Source organism: Patagioenas fasciata, chromosome 1 (genome assembly GCF_037038585.1).
Source record: "Patagioenas fasciata isolate bPatFas1 chromosome 1, bPatFas1.hap1, whole genome shotgun sequence".
Lineage (NCBI taxonomy): Eukaryota > Metazoa > Chordata > Aves > Columbiformes > Columbidae > Patagioenas > Patagioenas fasciata.
The window spans coordinates 166238065-166258088 of record NC_092520.1 but is presented as its reverse complement, the minus strand read 5'-3'; the positions used below and the strand labels follow the sequence as shown (position 1 = coordinate 166258088).

The window sequence follows — 20024 nt, the reverse complement described above, 5'->3', positions numbered from 1 at the left end:
ATTAGTTTACATAACTGCAGTCACTATAGGGATAAAAATCTCTGTATAACATTAAGCACTAAATGAAGCAGATGAAAGAACTACTTAATATTACATTAAAAAAAAAAAGACAAATAGCAAGGTAGTTAATTAAATTTTAATTCAACTGTCTTAGCATTAAAGTTGTACCTGTGGGAAGTTTTCTTTAGCATCTCAGTTGGAAAAAAGCAACCAAGTAAATTGCCAGCACAGAACAAACAAACAAATAAATAAATACTGGACAGTATGCCATTATTTTGTCTCCTAAAATCTGAAAATCACTCTAAACTGCTCAAGCAAAAAGCATTTAATGTGCATACTCAACTTTGAGTTTCTAAATGTAATTTACCATTCTGCTTTTTGGAAAAAAAAGTTCAGCAGAGTCAGAATCAAACATGAGAGGTTTTCCAGACAATACTTGCACCTTTGCATAATATGTTATTAAAAATATTATATTTTTCTGAATGACTTCTAGAAAATTGTGGTTTTTTTAATGTACATGGTTTCCTTGCAGCTAATGTTTCTGGCAAATCCAAGGAAAGAAAAGAGTGAATAAAATTTAGTCTGAACTTACAGTTTCCTTGTTGAGACATAATAACTACGTAAGAATGTATCCTCTTTTTTAGTCAAATGTGAGTCCACATTCCCTCATATTCAGAGCTCCAGATCAGTTCAGAGTGAGGAAGGATTGTCAGGGCCATAAGGTCAGTTCCAGTCTTCTTTCAGGTGTACTGCCTTGATCAGACCTAAGCAAAGCCAGCTGTGCTACAGCCCAATAAATCAGCATACATTTTTGGTTTAGAACTTCCAGAGAACAACATGGAGTCTTGTACTGAACATAAATGGCAGGGCTTGGGCAGTGGAGACTGAGAGGACTGAGCACAATGTGTGGCAAGAAAAAAGGGAGTTGAGACAGTTTATATCACCTTCATTTCTCAATACATGTCAGTAATTAAAAGCTAATGGTAATTGACCATAAATTAAATGAAGTGAAATTTCCCAAATCCAGACCTTCTTACCAGTCATAAAGCTGGCTGATTAAGCCAAATCAAAAAAATGAATGGACAAAAGCAAGGTCATGAGACTTGGCATGCTTGAGCCTGGCCATACTGTTCTCTGGTAGTGTAGCTAGAGCTCTAGTATTCTATAGTTGTGCCACATAAGTAATCAGAGAAAAGCCTAATCATTGATTAGTAGTCATGCAAATATTCAGTGGTGCTTGTTCTGAGTGGTTATCAAAGACAAAATTGTAACAAAACTCTTAGAAAAACTGCAGTGTTTGCTCGCATTTGAGGGAAGCACAGCATGAGCTTTAATACTAGGCTCCACAGTGGTAAAGAATGAATTTTCTGTCCTGCTTCTATGAGCAGCTGTGGTGCTGTTCATTAACTCTTACATGACATTAATACCAGCTAATGACAGTAATGTTAGCACTGGTAGGTTCCTAGATGCTGAGATGTAATCATATCAGCATTTAATAACACCAGTTCAGTGGTCCATTACATGGGCATACACAGATGTGGTTATTATTTCAGTTGAATTTAAGGCATGTTCCAAGTATCTTAAGAATGATAAAAATAAGTTTAATGCAATCTTCAGGAATGAAATATTTCTAAACCACTTACTACAGCTCTTGAAAAATTATTTTTTTTTAAATTTGGTGTTTATTTAATGTTGAGATGTATGAAAAGTAAGAAAAATATTAAGAGATCCTGATCATTTTCATTGACTCCTGATTTTATTGGCAACTGTACGTGCTCAGCATCAAGAATTTAAATTAAGGCTGTTGATTGTCTTCATACATTTAATTTTGAATGGATGTACTGAGTTGAAACTAAACCATATTATGGTTAATTTTTCACGAGCTGGTTGGTCTGGGCTAATGTTCTGCAGAGCCCTTTATTGTTTTGCTGCTAGTTCTAATTCAAGCTAGATGGCTAAACTTCATTGCTAACCAATAAGTCTTTTTTACAAAATCAAATAAAATTGTGGTCCTATCCTAACTTCTGGTAAGGCATTTCCAAATGGGGTACTATCAAAACAGAAGCAACGATTGAGCAGATGAAGCAACCATGCTACTTCATTAACTCTGTAGTTTGCTCCTGTTTCATGACTGCAACGAATGTGCATTACACTTTAGAAAAACATGCTCGTTTTTCTTTGTGGGAATCACTTAGCCTTCCTATCTGCAGCAGAACATGCCAGCTTCTTGTCTACCAATTATGGAATTAAGGAGCAGCCCAGTGTTCCCTCAGGATAAACAGAAACTAAGTAACTTGTGACTACATCAGTATCATACTGGTCATGTCCCAGGGGCCAAGTTGAGAGTGAACAGGCAGAGACAGTTGAGGTATTTCCTAATTTTTGACTGCTTGACTTTCAGCACTAGTACTGATATTTTAATGCAGTTTTCTTTGCAATAGTAAGAAATTGGATTAGTTTACTTGTCTGTGTGTCTATTAGTTGTCCTTTAGAAGCAGAGAATCTAATCAAAACAGGAGAAGTACCTTTATTTGTTTTTCCTCTTGCTTTTCTTTCTCAAGTGCTTCAGCATTCTTGTTTCTTTTATAGGTTTGTCAGTCATTTTCTTCAGAGTTATTTACCTTGCTTGTATTCAAAATTTAGATGTCTTTTTTTTTTTTTTTGTCAGTACTTGTCCACTCCTTCTTTTTAATTCCAAGTATAGATCATAATTATGTAGTGCCTTATCTTTTATTTCTTTCCCTAAGTACTGAATATCCAGTTGAGGTCATTGATCAAATCAGAATTATTGCACATGCCAAGGTCACATTCCAATCTTTATTTCAGGTATTCTTTTAATTTTCACTGAGTGTTTTACTGAAGTCTGTTTATTGTGCTATTACAGTTTTCTCGGATTAAATTTCCCTACTTCTTCTATATATACTGCTATGTAAAGTGAATAATACTAAAGCCACAGTAACTTGAAAAAAGGAAAATAATACAACATATATTTTAATATAGGTTTATGTGGTAAAAGGCATCATGTATTTCTAAAAGTGATATAACTATATATACATATTGTACCTATATGTATGTGTATATACATATGCATACATTTATGGCTCACTGCTAAACCGAAAATATTCACAATCTGATTAAATACTACCTAAACCTTTTCATTACTGTATTGTATCATATTTTAAAAGAACAAACTGATATTTAGTATGCCTAATACTTCCTGTTGCAGATGATTCTCACAAACTTTTCTTTGTGCAATTGACAAAATTTGATTTTTGTGTTTGACAAGTGACAAGTGACATATCTTCTGGATGCAGTGCTTTCATTTTCCTTTTTAACACTCTGTTCAGATTTAGTGCAGTTTCTGTAATATTAAAAAGAACATTTTTCCCCTTTCTCACCAATATTCCTTCGTGACTCCCTGCCAGAATCACTGAGTGTTCCAATATGAAGCTAGAGTCTTGCCAGACCATAGAGACACAGTGCAGGTTCACAGAGAAGAAACATTTCTTGCCCCAAGGCCTCTGTGTGAAGAGGAGATAGAAACAAACCCTTCTTGTCTAATAGAACCCCATGGAGCTTAATTCCTCCCAGCCTATAGGATGCTGGCAGATTGAAAAACATTTTAGATTTCTTGCTTTCAAAACAACTTTCAGACATCATGCACATGAGAGGTTATCAGACTTTAGTGATGGAGGTGAAGGGAATAAGGACAGTAAAGCCTGGATCAATACAGGACTTCAAAACTCTCTCTGTCATGTAAAAATTAGCTAGGCAGTGCAGTCTGTGTTATAGGGCAAGGTTTCAACAAATGTAGTACTTAGGAGGAAAAAAAAAAAAAGCTTTAAAAATAAGAAGATTTTGTTTGTAATTCTATGCCTTGATTCAGTAGGCTAGCTAGAATAGCCCAAGGAAATAATACCAGCACAAACAAATGGATTTACAGCACAGTCTCTGTATCTATCTTAGAGGCATTTTGTTTTATATTCTACTGACATAATATACAGTAAATGTTTCTGTGAGTCATATTGATTGTTTTCACAAACTAGACTATTTAGGATGATGGTCCAATATTTTATTTACAGATGGTGGTAGCTGAAGTATGGAAGGCTCTTCTACCTTATTGGTAGTTTCTCACTGAGATTTTTAAAAGCTTTTTTATTTCGATGCTCTTTGTTGAATTACATTAATATTTCATAAGAAAGACAAAACGTACAGAGGAGTCTGATAGTAATGCTGGTCTCCAAAGCTACTGAAAGGAGCACAGTTGCTTAAAATGTTCTTGGTAAGAAGTTTGGACAATCGTGTATTGAGGTTTTGTGTTATGGATTATTTACTCATTTCTTCTGATATGTTTTTTTTTTTATAATAGACTGAATTCTTATATCCATTCACAAAAAAACTTAAGAGCTTCTGACACAGGATATTTCTCATAAAATGTTAACTTTGAAAGCACTGAAAACTGAGAGTTTAACTTCCATTCAGTCTTCCATTTTTTTCCAAGTACTAAGTGTGCATACACACATATAATGCATATCCATATGTAATGTATATATTTATATGCATAATGTATGGCACATGTACATATTTAAGTGCACCAAAATTAAATTTCAAAATAAATTAAAAATACAATTTTTCTTTAAATAAAGTAAAAAAAAAAAAAAGAAAAACAGATTATTTTACTTAAAAAAAAAAAAGCAACAGTCTTGTCTATCTAGCGTATGTCAGTTTGATTATGGCCTGTTACTGTCCCCTGAAATTCCAAAGAATAGTGACTATTTCTTTTTCTATAGACACAAGATTCTATAAACTTGAAAATCCAGTTCTTCACGCAGTCACATGTGCCTGAAAGGACTGTTAAGGGCTTCTTTAGAGTGACAAAATATTGTCACTAAATTACTTCTGAGGACCTGGGTTACACTCAGAGATACTGCTGAGTGCCTGAGGGTTACAGTAAGAGTCTGCCTCCCCTAGCTGCTGTGACCCATCAGAGATTCTACATGGTGATAACTGAAACTCTCCAAGGAAAGGATATAACAAAGACAAAAGGCTCAGCTTTTGGAGGTGGTGATGGGTGAAGAAGGATTTTTTTTCTGAAGTTGTACCTGTAAGTGTTGTTTCCAGCTTTATTTGTTTGTGTTACTTTATTACGAAATTTGAGGTGAAACTGCCTTCCTGGTAACATCTGAGAGGTTTCTCTAATAAATCCATCCAGAGATATAATGTACTGACTGGTGCCTGTGATCTCCCCTGTTTCCTTTTGAGGAAGTTTACATTCTGTGAACTTTTTCTCTGTAGTTCTAAGTTTTCCATAAGAAAGAGAACTATTTTCTGACCCACAGTGAAAGGAGGAACGTGGAGTAGTTTGTGGACTTTTTTGAATATAATGCCTGCTATACAGCTGTAAAACATCAGGTCAACAACCTACTTGGTTCATTTAAAACCTCGATTACCCTGAAGCTGGAAAGCAGAGTAAAATGTCTTGACCAGGCTGACACAGGTAGTCTGTAGGCAATAATTGTTGAATTCAGTTTTCATAAGACTAGTATAACCTCTGATATTTTGCTACTTTGCTATTGAAAGATTGCCTAACTAATGAAAATATTCATTTTTTAAGAGTCAAATACATTTTGCTTAATGTAAACACATAAGAGTTTTTCGAAGGATATATAAAAATGACTGAGAAACTGATCAATAACCCTTCAAATTATTACTGTTTAAGACTAGAAAATTTTAGGTTGTGTTAACATATTTTCTATCAGTCATTTAGCTTTTGAATTTAAGAGTTCAACTGAAGCAGATGGTAGTCCACTGTATAGTCTTAATATGAAGCTTTGTGGTGCACATAAAAGCATTTGCAGAAAAATATGTTTCAGTGATCTTTCACTAACAATGAGATAGCGTTTCAATTAAAATTTCTATCAACCATAGCATTGCTTTCATTAGTTTTCTGAATTTAATAATGCATTTCTGAAATTATTCCACAATGGTAGTGAGTTCCATCTATAATCAGTAAGCGTTTAGCATTTGACTTTCTAAATATATAAATATACATACATTTCCTAGGAATTAGTGAAAAGCTGTTAGGTCATTATGCTGTTCACTGGAAGGCATTTGGGAACTGTAAGACTCTACATGGCTCTCAAGTGAAATATCTGCAAAGATAATACATTGTTGTGTAGGCTGCTTAAAAATTGGTATAAATTAGCACTTTAATATTTGACCTAATATGAATCAGTACAATATAAACTATGTGTGAACAGTGTAGATCAGGATTAATGGATTTTCCAAGCTTGTTCAAAATTAAATTTGAAAGTACTCTGAAAGAATACTTTAGTGAAAATCTTCAGAGCTTGGGTCTGCACTGTGGAACTGAGTTCTAGTCGTAGGATGCAGGTGTATGTTGACACACAGGGATACCATCTCTCTGTCCCTCTAAGACCTACTTTTCAAGGGTGAGAAATGCATATTTGTAGGCCAGAAATACATTTGGGTCACACTTTAACAACTCTTCATATCTGGACAAGAAAGGCAATATTGCAGTAGGTTGCACTGTGGCTCTACATAAGTGGGGCAAATTACTGATCATCAGGACCAGGGGCATTCCCGAACTGCAAGAAACTACTTCGACTCTGTGTACCAAAGTAAGAAAGTAAATAAAGGTAAACAAAGTAGGAAAGATAAATCTAGCTGGCATATCACCAGATTCCTCATTTAGAAATTTCCATGCTAACAAGCTAGTCTGATTTCCTAAATAAACAAATATGCCACAAGAGCTTTATAAAAAAAGCCACTGATTTTAAAGGCTAAAAATGATGGCATAATTGCTATAGCCCTGTGAATGGTTCTTTTCATACTCTTAAAAAATGGAAGGTTAATCAATTTTTGTTCTAATGAATCGAACATTTATGAACCACATTAGTTGTTTTTTCCCTCAAAACCACTTCTTCATTCAGAATCTTGATAGATATAATCATCTATATGTCCCCGTAACCAAAAGAAAGAATTTTAATATAAAGTATATTTTTTTATACTCCAAATTGCTCTTGTACTGTCTTTTGAAACTCTTTCAATTTTTAATAGTCTTCTCGAGTTATGTCTACCTGAAAGTCATTAGTCTTTCCATTAAGGATACTACATTGTATGTAACTCTACCTGACTTCTCACTGGATGCCTCCCTCAATGCACTTGTATTTATACAATGATTTTATTCTTTCACATAACATAGTCAGGTGTGATTCTGTAACATCTCTACAAGAGTTCAGGTTTGACTGTCTTTCAACCTCCCTTTAGCTTCCTGGTTTTCCACCTCTCAAACCCTCATGTTCTTTCTCGTTAATATGATCTGCACACATTATTTCAAAACATATGGTATGCATTTGCCAGTCTTAAAAAGATACAAATGTTTACTATTTAAACAACAGAGCTAAAAGTTATTTCCATTTTCTCTTCTTCCTTCCACTAATCCAATAGTTACTCTAAGACAAACACCATCAAAAAGAGGACGAATGTCTTGAGACTGAAAGAAATAAAAAGAAATCTTTATTTAGTAATATAGATCTCACACTTAACTTGTTGGCAAATTTCACAGTCCCTTTTACATATACTGTAAAAATAAAAATTAACAAATATAACTATAACTATAACTATAACTATAACTATAACTATAAATATAGATATAGATATAAATATAAATATAAATATTATAAAATGGCAAGTCACAAGAGGCAGTTTTAGCTTAACTGTTGATTCCCTTGTTTAATACGTACTCAGAAAAATGTAATGCTTCAAAAATGTCTTAAATCAATATACTTCTTCCTGGATACCACAATAATTATTTTTTCTTACTCCAGCATGAAGCATACATTTGCCTTGAAAGGATAGTTTTCCACAAGTAGTCTGTGAACTGCAGAATGAATCAGAATATGAATCATGGAGCAACATATGCCAACTCTTGCTCATGTTAGTAGCCCTTATTCAAAAAGTCTTGCTGACCTCAGTGAGATTCATGACAAACTTATGCATTAGTGATGTCAGAAGGACTGATCTGTAGACATTCCTGGAGCACCAGCTTTCTCTGTTGCTTGTCCCAGTGACAGCTTTTCTAATATGCCCGCAGACCTGGAGTCATTTACGGCTCCAGTTGCGGTCTTTCTTTTCCTGACACTGAGATAGCAGTGGCAGTGTCCTTCAGGGTAGCGGTGAGAGTCTGTGTTGACTTCTGCAGCAGTGACCTCAGTAGTGGTCCTTTAAGGAGGAGTCTCAGAGGTGAAGACTTCCCTACCAACGTCCTACCTGGGACAAAAACGTAAGTTTCGTTATGTTGGTTGTGGTGAGGATTGGATGCTGAGTTAACATAGAGACAGAAGCGTCTTGGGCTGTGTGTGATCCTGTGCCCTGGGCAGGTGACCTGCATGCCCCATGCCTCTTTCACTGCCTGTAGCTCACAGTCTAACCTCCAAGTCCATGGCTGTGCACAGCAGGAGCTGGCTGGTGATTACCTGTTCCATCACATCCCAACAGCTCTTATCCTGCCTGGTGTTCAGGTATTATTCCAGAAGGACAGAGGTATCCTGCAAATCCTGAATAGTACCCTACTGTTCCTAGTTATGTCTTTTGGAGCATATTGAGTACAGATTTGTTCTGCTTATTGTGGTGCATGATGTGCCTAAAAGCACATAGATCAGGGTAATAGTCTGTCCCATGCTCCAGAGGAGACTTCTGCTCCTGGGTTCCAGCATTGAGCAACATAGTGGAGTGCCCTCGTGCACCAGGATGCAGAGAGCTTTGGCAATGGGGCAGCCTGGCAAAGAGAGTGTTTAAAAAGTGCCTCCATAAGACACGAGTATGAAGTTTAGTTTCAGATTTGAGGTCCCACGTGCCATAATTCTAGGTCCTGTCATCCATCCACTGACATCCAGACAGGATGATATCCAGGGGGAAGGAAGGGCCATGCTGCCTAACATCTGAAGATTTAGCTTCTGTAGCATATCGAGATAACTGACACGTAGTTATTGTTTGCATCCTTATAAACATGAGAGAGAAATAAAAACAGCTGGACTGAGTTGCCAGGCCAACTAGAGGACCATGTATCAGTGGACCTGCTGCTGAGGCAACCCTATCTCCTCTGGCAGTGTCTGGGTGCACAAAGGAGTAGGGGTGACTCAGGATTATGCCTGGAGTGGCAGGGTTCTCTGCTGCAAGAGGTTTAGACTGGATGGAGTCATATAAAGCCGCTTTCCTGTGCTGAGAGACATAAAGAATGTTAGAGAAGATGATAAACATTTTACTCTTGCTAGAATGCTTAAAGGTGGACTCCCCAGTGTTCTTTCCTCATGCTGAGTGCTGGTGTAGTGTGAGGTGTTGGGTATGCAGGGTTCTGAAGGCAAGAAAAGAGCAGACTGAAGCTGCTGAGCTTAACAGGGAAATGCATGCTCTGATAGTGTGTGTTTTTGTGTGTATACATGCGCCTGTTAATGTAGAGCTATCAGGACAAGTCTTGGCTGTAGGTATATCTTTTTCATATCTTTTGGAAGGGAAAAAGGCAGGAGAGACAGGGCTCCTGGTACCTTTCCCAGGGAAGGAGACTGTCAGAGTGTGAAGACTGACAAAATACTCAAGAAACCAAGAATCATAGAATCATTTAGGTTGGAAAAAACCCTAAAGATAGAGTCCAGTCATTAATCTAACATTACCAAGTCCACCAATAAACTATATTCCTAAGTATCAGGTCTACCTGTCTCTTAAACACAGCCTGGAACTGTGACTCAACCGTTTCCCTGGGCAGCCTGTTCCAGTGAAGAATTTCTTCCTAATATCCAATCTAAACATCCCCTAGTGTAACTTGAGGCTATTTCCTCTCATACTATCACTTTTTACTTAGGAAAAGAGAGTGACCGCCCCCTCACTAAAACCTCCTTTCAAGTAGTTGTAGAGAATGGTAAGGTCTCTCCTCAGCCTCCTTTCTTCCAGGCTAAACAACCACAGTTCTCTCTGCTGCTCCTCATAAAACTTGTTATCTAGACTCTTCACCAGCTTTGTTGCCCTTCTCTGAACTCTCTCCGGCACCTCAATGTCTTTCTTGCAATGAGGGGCCCAAAACTGAACACAGTGTTTGAGGTTCAGCCTCACCAGCACTGAGTACAGGATGACAATCACTTCCCTAGTCCTGCTTCCCACACTGTTTTTGATAATGCACATGGATGCAAAGAACCACATCTGTCCTCTGTAGAAGCAACGCAGAGCTTCCCTGGCGTTTCTGAAGCTGGAGGTGAAAGAGACTTCTGGAAGGGCTCCCATGGCCTTGACCTGTGCCTGCAAAACTGAGAAGAGGTGACTGCCCTGTGTGGACACAAGTTTTACAGCTTTCACCAGGCTGTACAGTGCCTATGCTACTTGCCATCTCATCACATCGCTGCATTTCTCCTGTATTGTGCTGTATACTCTGTGCTTTGTCTGCAGATCTCTTCTACCTTTTCTGTGCTAAGAGTCCAGCTTTGCAGTGTGAACATATGAATCAACAATTCACCATGTAACACAGGACTATGTACCAGTTCCACAGAGCACAACTGGCAGATGTACCTGATGCAAAGCCTTCAACTGAGCCAGTCCAGCAAAGTGGAGCTCTGCTGACCAAAGTGTACTTCAGTGTGTTCCTTGCTGGTGACTGAGATACTTCTCCATCTTCTCTCTTATTTGAAGTACCTGAGAGGGAAACGTCACTGAGAGACTAGTAGTAAAACACTATTCAAAATGTCTGATATTCCATTAGAGGTCCAATGGCAGGTGTATTTGAGCTAGGTTGGTATCTATTTAAGGATTGTGGAGTGTGGATAAGAGATTTTTTTAGAGTTTAAGTTAATTGCCTATAAATATAGACATTCAGAAAAATGCTGTGGATCTTCCTATCGATCAATTTTATTTGAAGCCTAATCAACCATTAAAGGGTAGTGCATCAGTAGCCAGCAACAAGTTTACATTTTGCAGAATGCATTCTTTTCTCAAGTGATTCCCTAAAGGACCAGCTGGTTCAGGCAACAAAAAATTACGTTCATTTGAATGCATTCATAGTTCAAGAGTTTAACCAAATGTAGTGCAAGAGAACACAAATAATACATTTCTTATTAAGCTGCTTTACTTTCCTTCTGGAGTGATAATGTAAAAATGATGCGTTGCTCATTTTCTCATAAAAGTCCATTGTCAAAGGAGCCCTATTTATAAGTGAAGGAATTTTAGTCAAACAGGGCTAAGGATTATAAGAAACTCTTTTATGATCTCTGAAAACCAAGATCGCTTTAAAGCTCTATTATAAACTTTTTTTTGGCTCTCTTTCAACCATAACTACAACCGGTAAGCTTTCAACACATATTCTAGAGGTTGATGAAATATTAAAAAGGAAGTCATTAGTCTTTTATATGAGTTGTACTTTATTCTTAGTATGTCCTCATGTGGTTATACATTTCTAACAATCTACTGAAGTCAATAAATTGAAAGAGCACTTTCAGTTTTTAGAAGTTCAGTTCTAAAGTCTTTATAAACTATTACTGTAAAGGTTTTGGTCTATTTCAACTGAATATCATAATTATACCATAAATACACAACTAAGTAAAGCATAGAATTAAATCATTTGCATAACGTCACCATTTAAGCACGAGTATGTTTAAAATTCTAACATAAATAAAGCTGTTCCTATTCTATCAATAGTACTTCTAAATAGTACTTCTAATTTTTATTTGCCTGTCTTTTTTTTCTCACAAAATTATTTTCACTTCTATGAATATATAAATATAAATAAATAAATAAAACATAGAAGTAATATGTAAACAAAGGAATCTAAACTTTAAGCACTATTATTCAGTAAAGGGCTTTCAGTGACATTTTGTCAATATAAATATACTGGATATTATCGCTTCCATTGATCTGAGAGCTTTTCTTTAAGAACCCAGCTGAAAATATTACAATACCTTTACAGTAACCATTTAATGAAAAATAGTTTCAGCTATTCATTAACATGAATCTGTCTTCAGGTATCTAAATATCATAAGTACTGAGTTGTATCTGAATTATTCTGCACTTTTTTGTGTCATGTTAAATTATTTTTAAGATTAATTACTATAATGTCTGAATAGATATCTGTAATACTATTGTATAGGGAAAGTATACAACTATGTAATGGTGCAATGTGCAACTAGTCTGCCATTAAATGTTTAACATAAACATCCTAGTCTGCACAGTATGTATTTCTTCTGTGCTTGATACAAATTTTCCTTTATTTCCTCTAGTGGTAAGCTAGCAGAGAAAAGCATTTTTTTACACTTTACTTACCATGAATTGACAGACAATTTTCAGTTACTTGAGAGATACAGTCAGAAACTCTCATGAAATTCTAAAACATCTCAGTTGGTAAAAATGTTGCTGTGTTTAATGCATCTTCATTTTATAATTTTGCTGCAAAGTGATCACCATGGACAGTGCACATTAGGAAGAAAATAAACAGTAAATATCTAGGAGTTAAAGAGAATAACTAAAGCTCAATGATTTTAAACACTACATTTTTACATATATATATATATATATATATATATATATATATATAACTTGGCAGCGAGGCTGGTTTCTGATTAAAATTGATACTACTTTTACACTCTATCTATAACAGAAGATAAATTTGATAACTTTATAACATCACTGTGTCCTTGTGGCCAAGAAGGTCAATGACATCCTGGGATATATTAGAAGGGAGGTGGTTAGTAGGTCGAGAGAGGTTCTCCCTCCCCTCTACTCTGCCCTGGTGAGACCGCACCTGGAATATTGTGACCAGTTCTGGGCCCCTCAGTTCAAGAAGGACAGGGAACTGCTGGAGAGAGTCCAGCGCAGGACAACAAAGATGATGAAGGGAGTGGAGCATCCCCCTTATGAGGAAAGGCTGAGGGAGCTGGGTCTCTTTAGCTTGGAGAAGAGGAGACTGAGGAATTACCTCATTAATGTTTATAAACATATAAAGAGTGAGTGTCACAAGGATGGAGCCAGGCTCTTCTCAGTGACAACAATGGTACGACAAGGGGTAATGGGTTCAAATTGGAACACAAGAGGTTTCACTTAAATTTGGGAAGAAACTTCTTCTCAGTAACGTAACAGAACACTGGAACAGGCTGCCCAGGGGGGTTGTGGATTCTCCTTCTCTGGAGACATTCAAAACCCGCCTGGACACCTTCCTGTGTAACCTCATCTAGGTTTTCCTGCTCTGGCAGGGGAATTGGACTCGATGATCTTCTGAGGTCCCTTCCAATCCCTGACATTCTGTGATCCTGTGAACATTTGTGCACTAAGGTAACAAAGACTGGTACTTGCAATGATGTTTGCTATTTAATAGTGGATCAGTACTTATCAACTCATAATTTTCTTACTCTTCTACTCCCAGCCATAGTGGAGCATTGTTAGTGGTCATAGTGTTAGTGGAATAAAAAATTAAAAAAAAAAAAAAAAAAAAAAAAAAATCCTGTCATTCACCTCCATTCTATTAACTTTAAATTTTAACTTTAAATTTCCTTCTCCTTTCTCTCTTTCTTCCCTCTGCCGTTCTTTTCTGTATATACCGGTATTTGGGATACTGAAAAATTTGTTATACGCCGTATTAATCCATTGGATGCATGTAACTTTCCATGAGTGTAAACTAAGATTTTGTCGTTCTCTTGCCCTTTTTACAGCATGTATGATAAAGATGTTATAATACATCTCATTTACTATTTAATAAAAGCTAATTACAACTCTGTAGTATTTGCAGATTTCTACTTGATACAATTCTATTTTGAAATAGTTTCAAATTTGGGGAAGACATTACATTTGTGAGCGGAGTGAGAAGAAAAGTCTGTTATTGGACCAACTTGTTTCTAAATGGCTTCCACTGGCCATGCAGACTGTCTCCCAGCACAACCTGTCATGTTACGAGTCACTTATTTAAGTAGCTTTATGGCACTGCAGTACACTATAACTGTTCACCTTTTTCTCATCATTGAATTTGAGCCAAAAATATTTGAAATTTTTATTCAGCTTATGAAAGGATTGTTTTTTGAAAATGTTTGGCACTGCAGATTGTGGGTTTGAGTTTGCAGGTTATTCTGCTTTCCAACACCCCCTCGACCCACACCTTACTGCCACTTCTGACATTTATCACTTCTCCTGCATCAGTAAATGAGAGAGCATTTTATTCCAGAAACCTAGTTACATTCTTCTGAATGATAGATATATCAACTTGTTTACATTTCTGCTGAAACTGAGAAAAACAAAAAAAGAGTGGCTCACTTTGAACAGATGTATGAAAGCCTTCTTTACTAATTGAATGCAGTACGCAGTAAAAATTACTAGAAATTGATGTTTCAAAAGGAAGAGTATGGATGATTGAAAAGATTAAATGGCCTTTGACAGACACTGACCATTAAGGAGGAAAGACGCCCTTCTGTAATATAAAAGCAGTGGCTCAGTAAAACTTTAGAATACCAAATAATAGCATTCAACAGGAAAAAAGAGGCAATGAAGACAGGTGTTAAAGACAGGTCTTTGGGAAAGAACGGAAGATACAGCTAAGGTTATTAAAAACTCCAATTTACTCCAAGTTTAGCTTTTAATGTCTTACTAAATTCTAATGGGAAATATTTCACATGCTTGCATTAGCAAGCCTTTATTTATTCACAGTCAAGAAAAGAATATTACTTAAAATTATGTTATGGATCAGTGTTGAAGTCCAGAAAAATTAGATTTCATGTTAAATTAGTTCTTTAAATCATTCAGGTAAGGCATGAAATGCTACAACCTATTTTGCAGACATGAAAACATCTTTATTGCTGTGAAAAACAAGCAAAGCCTGTATCAGCTGCCAAATTCAAAAACTGAGGAGAAGGACCTGAGGGTGTTGGTTGCTGAGAAGTTCAAGATAACCTGACAATGTGCCTTTGCAGCCCAGGAAAACAACTGTATCCTGGACTGCATCAAAAGAAGCATGACCAGCAGATCAAGGGAGGTGATTCTCCCCCTCTGCTCTTGTGAGACCCCACCTGGAGTACTGAGTCCAGCTCTGGAGCCCCTAACATAAGAAGGACATGGACCTGTTGGAGAGGGTCCAGAGGAGGGCCACCAAGTTGATCAGAGGGCTGGAGCACCTCTCCTATTAGGACAGGCGAAAAGAGTTGGGGTCATCCAGCCTGGAGAAGACTCCAGAGACACTTCACAGCAGCTTTCCAGTACCTAAAGAGAGCCTACAAGAAAGCTACAGAGAGACCTTTTACAAGGGCATGTAGTGATGGAAAAAAAGGGTGTAAACTGAAAGAGAGTAGATTTACATTAGATAGAAGGAAGAAATTCTTCATGCAGGTGGTGAGGTACTGGAGCAGGCTGCCCAGAGAAGTTGTGGATGCCCCATCCCTGGAAATTTTCAAGGACAGGTTGGATGGGGCTTTGAGCAACCTGGTCTAGTGGAAGTGTCCCTGCCCATGGCTGAGGGGTGTGAAACTAGGTGATCTTTAAGGTCCCTTCCAATCCAAACCATTCTATGGGTCTATGATTCTGTTTCTATATATTTTATATAGATATATTCTATAATATATTTATTTCTTTATTTTATTTTCCTGGACCTAAAGAGATTCATAGATTTCACTAGATGAATTAAATTTAACACCTTTAGGAATAAGTTTATAAATTTTGCTGTTATCTCTGAAGAATGCCCCCCTATTTACAGTTTAGAAACTCCCTTTGCTAAAAGAGAGGAGTCTATGTACAAACGGTCCCTTCCAACCTCGTCATTCTCCCCTTAAATCCTCAGGAAACTCTGGTGGTTCACTCTGGGCAACAAGATCAGTGACTGTGTAGCACAAAGACAGGCTGGCTTGGCACAGTGTCCCTCACATCTAGCAGAGCTTTGCTATAGAAATGATGTAGGTTCAATGAACGGACTTCAGAGCAGCTGGCAGTGTTCATTTCTGGCAGACGACTAGAGGAAACGTGTGCCATGTGAAAGGCTCTTGCTAGATTTCAAGGTATTAAAGGATAAGCACTAGAAGAATGTGGCAAAGGGACAGGCTTGTCAATCATGCATGATGACTACTAGAAAAAGAAAAATCTCCTTGATAAGTATTATAAAGATTATAAAGAACTTTGATGCGAATGCCCTTCCAGTAAAGTTCTAGAAGAATATGAGAATCTGCCCATCATAATATATTGCCCTTTGTACAAAGAAATCTGGGGACAATATTTTATGGTTCGGTAACATGAAAATCTAAGCTATTCGAAAAAGTAATTTATGAGTAATTTCCAGGTACTATTCTGAGTTACTTTTTTCCAGTAGCTTATATGCATCAGAGAAATAATCAGCAACAACTTTGATCTGTAACTAGCAAGAAATTATGAAACACACACACACAAACACGCACACACACACAAAAGACTTAGACTGAAGTACAGTTCCTGAGATGGCAGAAAGATATTATTTCAGTGGACAATGGCAGTTTGCACAAATCAAGGATCTTTCAGCCTTCTCCAAAATAAAGTGAGACAGTATAATTTTGGGCAATCCACTCTTTGATAAGCTTGATTTGTGTTCTTCTTTTTCCTCTATCACAAGCAGAAACTCCTCAGTAAGAAGTCACTTATTTCTGAGATGTGTCAGGAGCTAGAATTGTTATTATCCTATGTGGATACTACTGTGATATTGTGGAAGCAAAAGAACATATAAAAGTTAGACAACAATCCTAAGATACATATTTTAATTATTCTTTAGTGACTAGAGTTCGATTGCTGCAGGGGTTGGGTTTTTTTTTTTCAGCGTTTCTTTTTTTCTCATATGCACATGCATAGCCTCATAATAAACTGCTGGAGATGAGGCTATTACTAGCCGACACTGCAAGAGTGTTTACCTCCTTAAAATGTTTAGCTCTGAGATGATTCTCATAGCTTTCATTGCCAACAGCCTGAGGAGGCATCTAATTTAGACAAGATTTCTGCATTTCCAAATTATACTTTGATTTATTTTTTTTTTTCCTGCTGGCAGTGTGACATGGTCTCTTTTGTATTATTATTATTATTATTATTATTATTATTATTATTATTATTATTATTATCTCTTTTTATAGCTGTGTTAGGGTCCCCACAGTCTAAGCAAATATGCTGTTGACCATAGTTTATGTCTACAATAATAAAAGAATTTATTATTTCAGCAATTTTCTTTGCTATTTGTATGGTTTTCTATCCTGTCTACTCAGGCTTCATTTTGTTTTGAAGACCAAAGGGTACTTTACTATGCAGATGAATCACAGAAGCAATCTATCTGTCTACTCAAATTTTGTATTTAACAGGTAACACCACTAAGGATTTTATGGCAAAGGACAGGCTGATTCATTTCTGTTAGTGCTGCATCTCTATGCTAAGTTCATGCCAACACAGGAAAGTTATAATACTATAATTTTAGGTGAGACTATAATTTCTCATTTCAGCATAGGAATTTTTTTTTGTTTCATTTTACCAGCATATTTATAATGGTGTTAATGACTAGAAAAAAAAGCTGGTAAAATTTTCCTGGATTAAGAGGTTAACAGTTTTTGAAAGGTACTGAGCCCTTTCCACACCTGTAGCAAGACCTGTTGCTCCCAAACCAAATCCCAATGTCCTTCCCCTCTCCTATGTTATTCTTCACTTTACACTGCTCCTTATCACAGCTTTTTCCTCTAGAGTTGGTAGAACAGCTTCTAGGACAATAAGAAACATGCTGTTGTATTCATAATGTGACACTTACTGTAGCACTCTCGCCTTTATGTAGTTGTTTAATAATGCTTTTGGAATTAGGATCATCTGACCTACTTTTGATGAAAACATTACTGATTTGTTGGAGTTTCACAGTCAGATTTTCAGCTGGCTTTATTCATTTAAATAAGGCATGTAAATTAGAAGCCTACTTTTCCTAAGACTGCAAAGTGATAGCACACTTAAGACTGTGATTTACCTTCCTTCTGTCTTCTCCTTTCCACTTCTTGTTTCTTCCGAGGTGTGACTTTCAAACTACTTCTGAGGATGTGAAATGAGGATGTAGTTTTAAATGAACATTGGTAATACTGAGTATTAATTACTAGATTCTAAACTATAGATGACTGTATATTATTTGTATTATTTTAATCGTATTACAGATAATAGAGTATCTTTCCCATTGGAGTAAACTGCTAGTAATTACCACGGTAACTCCTTATAAATTTACTGAGATTTAAAAAGTGTATTTTAATTTCTTGTCTTTCAGTTTCTGGCTTGAATCTTCAAATGGTAAGGAATTCTGCTAGGAGAATTTTCATGTCTGTTTTATGAGCTGTTGTGAGATGACTTTGCACTGACGTTTTCAGTTCCTGCATCTGGTGGCACAAATTAAATGTTGTAAGTGGTTTTATTAATTTTTTTATTTTTCACATTTAATTTTCATGTTGAATGTTAGGTAACATAATGGTAGTTTCCGCTCTGTGCCAGTGTCTGAGATTAGAGCCTGAGAGTTTCAGATTATACACATGGGAAAGAAAAATCCACAGCAAGGGCATTGTAACACTGGAATGGGCTATCCAATAAGGCTGTGGAATGCCCTTGGAGGTTTTCAAGCCTTGGCTAGACAAAGTTACAGCTGGCCTTTTCTAGTGTTGGACATAACCTCATTTTGAGTAGGAATTGACTTATTTGAACTCCACAGACATCCCTCCCAACTAGCATTTCTATCATACTGTGATACTGTTGTGGCTTAGTAAAACAGAAAAAAGAGTCAGCTGCCATCACAATGACTGTATATTAGAATAAGCATCCTGGAGAATCACAGCCTTTAGACTTCATGATTTCCAGGAACTGCTCCGTATGGCACCAATGTACTGTGCTAAAAACAGATGATGAGAAAGTTGATCAAGCCTAATATGTAGGTGATAGAGTAGAGGGAGAGAGATATCACAAACCTGATAAGGAATTGCACCACTGCTTGCTCTGGGACATATGCAAATTACATAGTTCTGTCCTTGTGACCTGAGTCACTGCCTAGCTAGGACAAACAAGGAACTTGGTCTAGGAATTGTTCAGGTGGTCTCTGAATCTCGTATATCACTGTATTGCCATCAAAGAGTGATTCATGGTCAACCTTCTATAACTAGCATGTGTTATTTGGATTATAACTGATATACCTGTATTTTTTTCTATGTAAATTCACTGCTTCCTCTTTGCCATAGGCAAATGCATTATTCCATCTATACCTCAACATAGCTAATAGAATTACTACAGAGCACAGCACAATGCTTCTGTTCTTGTATTTTCACATATTAATGCAAGCAGATTCACCAGCACAACTATGTAAACTATATGGTCTCCTTGAGTGTCTTTACAGTAGTAAATGCTCCTTGATGCATTATTGAGATTCATCAATGAATGCAGGAAAAGAATAACTTTATTTTTATATTTTCTCTAATGCTGGTAAGTCAAAAGTGTTGATAGGTTAAGCCTGAAATAATAACTGAATCCTACAGTAGTCTTCAGCAAAGAAATGGATGATACTTCTATAAAGTAGAATGATACATTGTACTTTATAGAATGACTGTATAAAATGAAGTGGTTAGGTAGAGATTAAAAAAAAAAAAAAACTCGTACAAAGAGCATTCATTATATTTTTCTCTTAATGGGAATGCCGTCACATGATAATGCTATATCTGCTATTCAGATGAAACATTCCAAGCAGGAATCAGTGTTTCAGGTAACAATGAGCAAACTCAATACTTTGTTGTGACATCTCTATTGTAGTTTTTATTTTAGCTCCTTTTTGATACAGACAAATTCGGATACTGTGCCCTGCCTGCTTAAGTGAAAGATACCTTTTTCTTCAGATTAGGCAGATCAGTGAGGGCCATAAAATATTAATGATGAAGCTTGGGCAATTAAATGTGTCTGTGACTACAGGTTTATCTTGTTGGCAGAGCTTTCTCAGTCTAACCTATTTCTTTTGTGTGATCTCCATCAGAAACGATACACTGTAA

The 20024-nt window shown here is 36.5% G+C and overlaps 1 protein-coding gene across 2 annotated transcripts in view; it reads left to right on the top strand.

Moving 5' to 3' along the window:
- MGAT4C (MGAT4 family member C) overlaps positions 1-20024 on the top strand; it is a 159582-nt gene that overhangs the window by 99859 nt on the left and 39699 nt on the right. Inside the window, exon 1 of one of the 2 annotated variants that reach the window (XM_071799733.1) lies at positions 18270-18294. The exons of the other annotated variant lie outside the window; for it this stretch is intronic. The gene's annotated coding sequence lies outside the window, so the exon portion shown is untranslated. Of the gene's footprint in view, positions 1-18269; positions 18295-20024 lie in introns of those variants that run through there. 2 annotated transcript variants of the gene reach the window in all.